Genomic DNA, 8,242 nt, shown 5'->3' on the forward strand with positions numbered 1-8,242 from the left:
GTCATAGAGGTGGAGTAGAGCCTGCATGTGTGAAATGGTAGAAGTGTCCCTCAGAGCCCTGATCCTTATGTACTCAAGATCAGTCAAAGACCAGCCTTGACCAGCTAAGCATCTGTGCAGTGGAGTCTCCATGCCCTTGGGACTGAAGAGAAAGCAGGTGAATGGAGACTCTCACAACAAGTGTAGGGGATAACTCTAGCAAACACTTTCACTGTTCTTAGAGAACAGAACTTGACCTCATGGAATGACTTTAGTTTTTGGCAGAGTCTCAATCTGGTGAATAAAGTCAATAACCAAGCTTGAATACATGCTTTGGTTGAAAATAAAAAGAAGCTACAAATAGACTTGTTTTCTTTCCACTGTGGCATTTAAGTTCAAAGATGACTCCACCAGAAGGGTTCCAGACATGTTGAGTAACGAGTCTCAAGGTCAAGGAAGCATGCACAAAATGCAGCAGTCGTTTGTAAAATGCTGTGTACAGAACCCATGAACAACCAAACATTTGTGACAATCAATCTGTTGAATGTAGACTCAAAATTACATATTCCTGGAAGATAGCACACATAGAAGCCCCTGATGACTTCACCCAGCAAGTCTTAAATGGTGACCAACAGAGCCTATCCTTACTGAACGTTAACGTGTCTCTAATGAGAAAAGCTGGCCTCAAAATTACCATGTCTCTTAGTGAAGACAGAATGAAAACCACAATCACAGAAAACTAATCAAACTGATCACATGGATCCAAGCCTTGTCTAATGCAATGAAACTATGAGCCATGCCATGTAGGGCCACCCAAGATGAATGGGTCATGGTGGAGAATTCTGACAAAGTGTGGTCCACTGGAGGGGATTTCCTGATAGCTCAGTTGGTAGAGAATCTGCCTGCAATGCAGGTGACCCATGTTCTATTCTTGAGTCAGGAAGATCCACTGGAGAATACCCACTCCAGTATTCTTGGGCTTCCCTTGTGAATCAGCTAGTTCACTGGAGAAATGAACAGCAAACCATTTCAGTATTGCCTTGAGAATCCTATGAACACTATGAAAAGGCAAAATGATATGACACTGAACAATGAACTCCTAAGGTCGGTAGAAACCCAATATGCTACTGGAGAAGAGTGCAGAAATACCTCAGAAAAGAATGAAGAAGCTGAGCCAAAGCAAAAACAGCACCCAGGTGTGAATGTGACTGGTGATGGAAGTAAAGTTCAATGCTGTGAAGTACAATATTGCATAGGAACCTGTAATGTTAGGTCCATGAATCAAGGTAAATTAGAAGTGGTCAAACAGGAGATGGCAAGAGTGAACATCAGCATTTTAGGAACGGGTGAACTAATATGGACTGGAATGGGCAGGTTTAATTCAGATAGCCTTTGCACCTACTACTGTGGGCAAGAAATGGACTAATCCTCATAGTCAACAAAAGAGCCTGAGATGCAGTACGTGGGTGCAGTCTCAAAAATGACACAATGATCTCTGTTTGTTTCCAAGGCAAACCATTCAGTATCACAGCAATCCAAGTCTATGCCAAAACCACTAATGCTGAAGAAGCTGAAGTTAAATGGTTCTATGAAGACCTACAAGACTTTCTAGAACTAACAGCAAAAAAAAGATGTCCTTTTCATTGTAGGGGACTGGAATGAAAAAGTAGGAAGTCAAGAGATACCTGGAGTAACAGGCAAGTTTGTCTTTAGAGTACAAAATGAATTAGGGCAAAGCCTAGCAGAGTTTTGCCAAGAGAATGCATTGGTCATAGCAACCACTACCTTCCAACAACACAAGAGAGGACTCTTCACATGGACATCACCAGACAGTTAACACCAAAATCAGGTTGTTATATTTTTTGGCAGCCAAAGATGGAGAAACTCTATACAATCAGCAAAAACAAGACTTGGAGGTGACTGTGGCCCAGATCATGAACTCCTTATTGCCAAATTCAGATTTAAATTGAAGAAAGTAGGGAAAACCACTAGACCATTCAGGTATGACCTAAATCAAATCCCTTATGATTATACAGTGGAAGTGACAAATAGATTCAAGGGATTAGATCTGACAGAGAGAGTGCCTGAAGAACTATGGATGGGGGTTCATAACATTTGTACAGGAGGCTGTGATCAAGACCATCCCCAAGAAAAAGAAAAGCAAAAAGGCAAAATGGTTGTCTGAGGAAGCCTTACAAATAGCTAAGAAAAGAAGAGAAACTAAAGGCAAAGGGGAAAAGGAAAGATATATCCATCTGAATGCAGAGTTCCAAGGAATAGCACGGAGTGACAAGAAAGCCTTTCTAAGTGGTCAATGCAAAGAAAGAGAGGAAGCTAATAGAATGGGAAAGTCTAGAAATCTCTTCAAGAAAACTAGAGATACCAAGCAAATATGTCATGCAAAGAAGGGCACAATAAAAGACAGAAATGATATGGATCTAACAGAAGCAGAAGATTTTAAGAAGAGGTGGCAAGAATACAAAGAAGAACTATACAAAAAAAAAAAAAAATCTTCATGACCCAAATAACCATGATGGAGTAATCAATCACCTAAAGCCAGACATCATGGAATGTGAAGTCAAGTGGGCCTTAGGAAGCATCGCTAAGAACAAATCTCATGCAGGTGATGAAATTCCAGCTGAGTTATTTTAAATTCTAAAAATTGATTCTATCAAAGTGCTGCACTCAGTATGCCAACAAATTTGGAAAACTCAGCAGTGCCACAGGACTGGAAAAGGTCAGTTTTCATTCCAATCCCAAAGAAAGGCAATGCCAAAGATATTCAAACTACTACACAATGGCACTCACCTCACATGCTAGCAAAGTAATGCTCAAGATTCTCCAAGCTAGGTTTCAACAATTCGTCAGCTGAGAGCTTCTAGATGTTCAAGTTGGATTTAGCAAAGCCAGAGGAACCAGAGATCAAATTACCAACTTCCATTGGATCATAGAAAAAGCAAGAGAATTCCTGAGGAACATCTGCTTCATTGACTCTGCTAAAGACTTTGACTGTGTGGATCACAACTAACCATGGCAAATTCTTCAAGATATGAGAATACCAGACCATCTTACTTGCCTCCTAAGGAATCTGTATGCAGATCAAGAAGTAATAGGTAGAACTGGACATGGAACAACGGACTGTTTCCAAATTGGGAAAGGAGCATGTCAAGGCTGTATGTTGTCACGCTGCTTATTTAACTTCTATGCAAAATACATCATGCAAAATGCCAGGTTGGATGAATTACAAGCTGGAGTCAAGATTGCAGGGAGAAATATCAATAACCTCAGGTATGCAGAAAACACTATCTGAATGCCAGAAAGTAAAGAAGAACTACGGAGTCTCTTGATGAAAGTGAAAGAGGAGAGTGAGAAAGCTGGGTCAAACCTCAACATTCAAAAAATGAAGCTCATGGCATCCAGTCCCATCACTTCATGGCAAATAGATGTGGAAACAATGGAGATAGTGACAGACTTTCTTTTCTTGGACTCCAAAGTCAATGCAGATAGTGACAGCAGCCATGAAAGTAAAAGACGCTTGCTCCTTGGAGGAAAAGCTATGACGAACCTAGACAAAATATTGAAAATCAGAGAGACATCATTTTGCCTACAAAATCTGTCTAGTCAAAGCTATGATTTTTCTGGTAGTCCTGTATGGATGTGAGAGTTGGACCATAAAGAAGGCTGAGCACCAAAGAATGTATGCTTTTGAACTGTGGTGTTGGAGAAGACTCTTGAGAGTCCCTTGGATTGCAAAGAGATCAAACCAGTCAATCCTAAAGGCAATCAATCCTGCATATTCATTTGAAGAACTGATGCTGAAGTTGAAGCTCAAATATTACCACCTGATGAGAAGAACTGACTGACTAGAAAAGACTGTGATGCTGGGAAAGATTGAGGGCAGGACGAGAAGGGGACAACAGAGGATGAGATGGTTGGAAGGCATCACCGACTTGATGGACATGAGTTTGAGCAAGCTCCAGGAGATAGTGAAGGACAGGGAAGCCTGGCGTGCTGCAGTCCATGGGGTCGCAGAGTCAGAGATGACTGAGTAACTGAACTGAACTGAAAAAGTGGCCTTGGACATGGTCACTTCCTCCCTAGGAAGCATTGGCACCATTATCCAAACAGAATATAGTGTGTTCCTACTGATGAAACTGTTAAGGTGTCCTCTTTATTAAGTCACACGAGGGCACAGTGAACACCCTGAGGGATCCCAGCCCCTATGTGGGGGACGTTGTAAATCCAAGATTCAGGTCATAGGATTTTCGGTAGAAAAAGTTGTCATTCCGTTGGGAATGACTGACTTCACCCATGTTCTCTCACATGTGACTCTATTGTTGCTGTGGCATCTGCCTGCATTGCAGCCAGGGAGCCAGCAGAGCAGCCGTCTCCATGCTGGTGAAAGGCCAGGGAGAGGGGAGCTTGTGAGATCGCGAGAGCTGGTCACGGGGTTGAGAGGTGGTCCAGCAAACTGCACCCATGCAATCGAGGACTCCCCAGTCGTTCCCTTGTCCTAGAAATGTGCCTTCTGCTTGCCTTCCCCACTTCCAGAAGCCCCTCTAAGGATGCAGCCTCAGGTAGAAACTGATACTGTCTGGATCGTATAAGTGATTGAACCCACTTAAGGCCTCTCTATAAGCGTTTCAGATTCTGGCAGACAGGTGTGAAGAACTGGTTTTCTTGGGGCTGCCCAAGACAAACATCTTGAGTCAGTCCCCTGTGTATTAAACCTGCCAGCTTGCAGCCTGGAGTGGTATGTTTCACCATCAGGTTTCAGATGAAACCTGGATAGATCCCAATGAAGCTGCAAATCAACGTACATTTTTAAAAATCAGTCTTATCTATATTTATAAACAATGTTTGTTGGAATATCTAGGGAAATCATTCTCAAATATTTTTTGCTTGTGTAACAGCATTCTTATTATCTAAATCCCTTCTGAACCTGGGCTGCATTCTCTGGGATATGGAATGAACAAGTTGCCACGTTGCAGAATAGGACTTGGTAGGTGTTTGCTTTCCACACTGTTGAAGTTTCACCTGCCTTCCCGCTCTGGGTCCTCTCTACCATGCTCCCTGAGTTCTTATTCTTACATAGGGGAATGTCTTCTGTAATGATTCTTTATTTTATCAATTATTCCTTTTCTGTTTGTTGTTTTCCCCTTCAAGGAGCACTGATAGGTCTGGAGAAGCAGGGATCTTTATCTGCTATCATGTGCTAATATATCCAGTTGGCTAGAACAGCACTTGGCATGAAATAGGCTCTCACTAGACACTGAAAGGCCTATTTCATTTGATATATTGTTTGTGTTTGTTTAGAATTGTATTGCTGTATTTTGCCTTTACTTCTGCTTTCAAACTACCTCTAGTTTCATGTTTTAGATTCAGATTACTTCTGCAATCCACTTAAAAAAACATTTATTTTTGTAACTGAAGTCTGTGCTGTGTTTATCATAATTATAATCTGTAATCTATTTGGATGCATTCATAATTTTATTTTCTACTGTCTACGTGTCCAACCTGTTTCATAATTTGTGTTTTGTTTCTTCTTTGTATCTTAATTTGGATTATCTGGCTATTTTTTTCACTGTCTAATTTTTTCCTTTACTTGTATGGAAATTTTTAATGTTCTTTCAATTTTACAGTTCAGTTCAGTTCAGTCGCTCAGTCGTGGCTGATTATTTGCGACCCCATGAATTGCAGCAAGCCAGGCCTCCCTATCCATCACCAGCTCCCGGAGTTCACTCAGACTCACATCCATCCAGTCAGTGATGCCATCCAGCCATCTCATCCTCTGTCATCCCCTTCTCCTCCTGCCACCAATCCCTCCCAGCATCAGAGTCTTTTCCAATGAGTCAACTCTTCACATGAGGTAGCCAAAGTACTGGAGTTTCAGCTTCAGCATCATTGCTTCCAAAGAAATCCCAGGGCTGATCTCCTTCAGAATGGACTGGTTGGATCTCTTTGCCGTCCAAGGGACTCTCAAGACTCTTCTCCAACACCACAGTTCAAAAGCATCAATTCTTAAAGGTTACATATCTCTTACAGTTATAACAAAATATTGGCTTTATTCCCTATATAACATATATTCTTACTTTGTCAAAGTTTAAAAGGAATTCTGTTTTCATCTTTCTGTTACACAACAAATATTTTAGAATATTTTAGTCTTTATTCCCACCTGCCACCCTTATCTCTACATTATTGTTGTTGTGTATTTTAATTTTCTTATTTTTTTCCTTTTTAAGCCCTGGTGATTTAGTCTGTAAGTCGAGTCCAACTCTTATGATCCCATGAACTGTAGCCTAACAGGATCCTCTGTCCATAAGGTTTCCCAGGCAAGAATATTGGAATGGATTGTCATTTCCTTCTCCAGGGGATCTACCTGACCCAAGGAATGAACCTGGGACTCCTGCATTACAGTCGGATTCTTTACCAACTGAGCCACCAGGAAAGCCCTAGAAAGTATTAATAGTATCTTATTTTTTTCTTTCTTTCTGCTTCTTTTTCACCTATGATTTACCATCTGGGATTACTTTTCTCTTGCTCAAGTACACTCTTACAAATTCTAGTTAAGTTTTGCTGCTGGTAAGACTGTCTGGGGAGGCCTTACAAATAGCAGTGAAAAGAAGAGAAGCAAAAAGCAAAGGAGAAAAGGAAAGATATAAGCATCTGAATGCAGAGTTCCAAAGAATAGCAAGAAGAGATAAGAAAGCCTTCCTCAGCGATCAATGCAAAGAAATAGAGGAAAACAACAGAATGGGAAAGACTACAGATCTCTTCAAGAAAATTAGACATACCAAGGGAATATTTCATGTAAAGATGGGCTCAATAAAGGACAGAAATGGTATGGACTTAACAGAAGCAGAAGATATTAAGAAGAGATGGCAAGAATATACAGAAGAACTGTACAAAAAAGATCTTCATGATCCAGATAATCACGATGGTGTGATCACTGACCTAGAGCCAGACATCCTGGAATGTGAAGTCAAGTGGGCCTTAGAAAGCATCACTACAAACAAAGCTAGTGGAGGTGATGGAATTCCAGTTGAGCTATTTCAAATCCTGAAAGATGATGCTATGAAAGTGCTGCACTCAATATGCCAGCAAATTTGGAAAACTCAGCAGTGGCCACAGGACTGGAAAAGGTCAGTTTTCATTCCAATCCCAAAGAAAGGCAATGCCAAAGAATGCTCAAACTACCGCACAATTGCACTCATCTCACACGCTATTAAAGTAATGCTCAAAATTCTCCAAGCCAGGCTTCAGCAATATGTGAACTGTGAACTTCCTGATGTCCAAGCTGGTTTTAGAAAAGGCAGAGGAACCAGAGATCAAATTGCCAACATCCGCTGGATCATGGAAAAAGCAAGAAAGTTCCAGAAAAACATCTATTTCTGCTTTATTGACTATGCCAAAGCCTTTGACTGTGTGGATCACAATAAACTGTGGAAAATTCTGAAAGAGATGGGAATACCAGACCACCTGATCTGCCTTTTGAGAAATCTGTATGCAGGTCAGGAAGCAACAGGAAGCAACAGAACTGGACTTGGAACAACAGACTGGTTCCAAATAGGAAAAGGAGTACGTCAAGGCTGTATATTGTCACCCTGCTTATTTAACTTATATGCAGAGTACATCATGAGAAACGCTGGACTGGAAGAAACACAAGCTGGAATCAAGATTGCCAGGAGAAATATCAATAACCTCAGATATGCAGATGATACCACCCTTATGGCAGAAAGTGAAGAGGAACTCAACAGCCTCTTGATGAAAGTGAAAGAGGAGAGTGAAAAAGTTGGCTTAAAACTCAACATTCAGAAAACGAAGATCATGGCATCTGGTCCCATCACTTCATGGCAAATAGATGGGGAAACAGTGGGAACAGTGTCAGACTTTATTTTTCTGGGCTCCAAAATCACTGCAGATGGTGATCACAGCCATGAAATTAAAAGATGCTTACTCCTTGGAAGGAAAGTTATGACCAACCTAGACAGCATATTGAAAAGCAGAGACATTACTTTGCCAACAAAGGTTCGTCTAGTCAAGGCTATGGTTTTTCCTGCGGTCATGTATGGATGTGAGAGTTGGACTGTGAAGAAGGCTGAGTGCCGAAGAATTGATGCTTTTGAAGTGTGGTGTTGGAGAAGACTCTTGAGAGTCCCTTGGACTGCAAGGAGATCCAGCCAGTCCATTCTGAAGGAGATCAGCCCTGGGATTTCTTTGGAAGCAATGATGCTAAAGCTGAAACTCCAGTACTTTGGCCACG

The sequence above is a fragment of the Bos indicus genome, chromosome 4 (assembly GCF_029378745.1).
Source record: "Bos indicus isolate NIAB-ARS_2022 breed Sahiwal x Tharparkar chromosome 4, NIAB-ARS_B.indTharparkar_mat_pri_1.0, whole genome shotgun sequence".
In the NCBI taxonomy this organism is placed as follows: domain Eukaryota; kingdom Metazoa; phylum Chordata; class Mammalia; order Artiodactyla; family Bovidae; genus Bos; species Bos indicus.